General features: G+C 58.9%; 1 non-coding gene across 1 annotated transcript; it reads left to right on the plus strand.

Moving 5' to 3' along the window:
* Window positions 1–2,779: 2,779 nt before the first annotated feature.
* On the plus strand, window positions 2,780–2,898 carry LOC134629869 (5S ribosomal RNA). Its single transcript, XR_010094101.1, has one exon. It is a non-coding gene; the product is annotated as a 5S ribosomal RNA (ribosomal RNA).
* Window positions 2,899–3,373: the final 475 nt, after the last annotated feature.

Genomic DNA, 3,373 nt, shown 5'->3' on the forward strand with positions numbered 1-3,373 from the left:
GTACACCACACAGGGCCTGTGGCTCTGGTTGAGGCCATGTACACCACACAAGTACTGCGCTGCTGGCTGAGGCAACTACACCACAACTGGGCCTGTGGCGCTGGAAGCGGCCATCTACAACACACCAAGGGCTGTGCTGCTGGATGAGGCTATGGACACCACACCAGGGCCTGTGGCTCTGGCTGATGTCAGCTACACCACACCAGGGCCTGTGCTTCTGGCTGAGGCCAACTTCACCACACCAGGGCCTGTGCTTCTGGCTGTGGACCTGTGCAGCCGGTCTAGGCTATCTACACCAAGCCAGGGCCAGAGGCTCTGGCTGATGCCGTCTACATCACACCAGGGCCTGTGGTTCTTGCTGAGGCCATGGACACCTCACCAGGGCCTGTCGCACTGTCTGAGGCCGTCTACAACACACCAAGGACTGTGCTCCTGGATGAGGCTATGGACACCACACCAGGGCCTGTGCTGCTAGCTGAGGCCAACTACACCACACCTGGGCCTGTGCTGCTGGCGGTGGACCTGTGAAGCCAGCTTAGGCCACCTACACCACACCAGGGCCTGTGCTGCTGGCTGAGGCCATGTACACCACACAGGTCTTGCGCTGCTGGCTGAGGCAACCTACACCACAACTGGGCCTGTGGCCCTGGAAGAGGCCGTCTACAACACACCAAGGGCTGTGCTGCTGGATGAGGCTATGGACACCACCCCAGGGCCTGTGGCTCTGGCTGACGTCAGCTACACCACACCAGGGCCTGTGCTTCTGGCTGAGGCCAACTACACCACACCAGGGCCTGTGCTTCTGGCTGTGGACCTTTGCAGCCGGTTTAGGCTATCTACACCAAACCAGGGCCAGAGGCTCTGGCTGATGCCGTCTGCATCACACCAGGGCCTGTGCTTCTTGCTGAGGCCATGGACACCTCACCAGGGCCTGTGGCTTTGTCTGAGGCCATGTACACCACACCAGGGCCTGTGGCTCTGGCTGAGGCCGTCTACAACACACCAAGGACTGTGCTGCTGGATGAGGCAATGTTCATCACACCAGGTCCTGTGCTTCTGGCTGAGGCCACCTACACCACACAGGACCTGTGCTGCTGGCTGAGGCTATAGACACCACACCAGGGCCTTTGCTGCTGGCTGAGGCCAACTACACCACACCAGGGCCTGTGCTTCTTGCTGAGGCCATGGACACCACATCAGGGGCTGTGCTACTGGCTGAGGCACACTACACCACACAGGACCTGTGCAGCCGGCTTAGGCCACCTACACCACACTAGGGCCTGTGCAGCAGCACACACCAGGGCCTGTGCTTCTGGCTGAGGCCAACTACACCACACCAGGGCCTGTGCTGCTGGTTGAGGCCAAGTACACCACACAAGGGCCTGTGTCTCTGGCTGAAACCATCTACACCACACCAGGGCCTGTGCCTCTAGCTGAGGCAATGTACACCACACCAGGGCTTGTGCTGCTGGCTGTGCACCTGTGCAGCCAGCTTAGGCAACCTACACCACACCAGGGCCTGTGCTACTGGATGAGGCCATGGACACCACACCAAGGCCTGTGCTGCTGGCTGAGGCTATGGACACCACACCAGTGCCTGTGGCTACTGGCTGAGGCCATGTACACCACCGCCGGGCCTTTGATGCTGGCTGAGGCCAACTACACCACAGCAGGACCTGTGGCTCTGGCTGAGGCCATCTACATCACACCAGGGCCAGTGCTTCTGGCTGAGGCCATGGACACCACACCAGGACCTGTGCTGCTGGCTGAGGCCAACTACACCACAACAGGAGCTGTGCTGCTGGCTGAGCTATGGACACCACACCAGGGCCTGTGCTGCTTGCTGTGGGCCTGTAGCTCTGGCGTAGGCCATGAACACCACACCAGGGTCTCTGGCTCTGGCTGAGGCAATCTACAACACACCAGGGCCTGTGCTTCCGGATGTGGACCTGTGCAGCCAGCTTAGGCCACCTACACAACACCAAGGCCTGTGGCTCTGGCTGAGGCCATGGACAGCTCACCAGGGCCTGTGGCTTTGTCTGAGGCCATGTACACCACACCAGGGCCTGTGGCTCTGGATGAGGCCGTCTACAACACACCAAGGACTGTGCTGCTGGATGAGGCAATGTTCATCACACCAGGTCCTGTGCTGCTGGCTGAGGCTATGGACACCACACCAGGGCCTGTGGTGCTGGCTGAGGCCAACTACACCAAACAAGGGCCTGTGGCTCTGTCTGAGGCCATCTGCACAACAACAGGGCCAGTGCTTCTGGCTGAGGCCATGGACACCACACCAGGGCCTGTGCTGCTGGCTGAGGCCATGGACACCACACCAGGACCTGTGGTGCTGGCTGAGGCCAACTACACCCCACCAGGGCATGTGGCTCTGTCTGAGGCCATCTACACCACACCAGGTCCTGTGCTTCTGGCTGAGGCCATGGACACCACAACAGGACCTGTTCTGTTGGCTGAGGCTATGGACACCACACCAGTGCCTGTGGCTCTGGCTGAGGCCATGTACACCACCCCCGGGCCTTTGATGCTGGCTGAGGCCAACTACACCACACCAGGTCCTGTGGATCTGGCTGAGGCCGTCTACAACACACCAAGGGTTGTGGGGCTGGTCAAACGCTAAAATGAGTCCTTTGGTTAGGGTATTAGGCAAGCATGCAGTTACCGTTAACGGTGTAGTTAAATTGGAGGCTTGTGTTCATAACTTTGAGTACTGGGCACCTCACCACTTGATACCATAAATTGACGCTTTGTGCTGGAGCCAGCAACGTACGGCCATACCGCCTTGGCAACGCCCGATCTCGTCTGATCTCGGAAGCTAAGCACGGTTGGGCTTGGTTAGTACTTGAATGGGAGACTGCATGGGAATACCAGGTGCTGTAAGCATTTACTTTTCATGTCACTGAGCTGGTTTTGATCCAGAGAAGGAGGGTGTTGAAAGACCCAAAGCAGCGGTCCATTAATAATGCCACATTAACGACATACCTTTTGGCTGTTTTCAGCAATGTCTTGTGCTGCTGTGTGAGTCCATCCGCACCACACCGAGGCCTATTCTGCTAACATAGGTCATCTACATTACACCAGGGCCTGTGCTTCTGGCTGTGGACCTGTGCAGCCAGCTTAGGCCACCTACACCACACCAGGGCCTGTGGCTCTGGCTGAGGCCGTCAACATCACACCAGGGCCTGTGCTACTGGCTGAGGCCATGGACACCACACCAAGACCTGTGCTGCTGGCTGAAGCTATGGACACCACACCAGGGCATTTGGCTCTGGCTGAGACCATGAACACCACACCAGGGCCTGTGGCTCTGGCTGAGGCCAGCTACACCACACCACAGCCAGTGCTTCTGGCTGAGGCC

The sequence above is a fragment of the Pelmatolapia mariae genome, linkage group LG6, assembly GCF_036321145.2.
Source record: "Pelmatolapia mariae isolate MD_Pm_ZW linkage group LG6, Pm_UMD_F_2, whole genome shotgun sequence".
In the NCBI taxonomy this organism is placed as follows: Eukaryota; Metazoa; Chordata; class Actinopteri; order Cichliformes; family Cichlidae; genus Pelmatolapia; species Pelmatolapia mariae.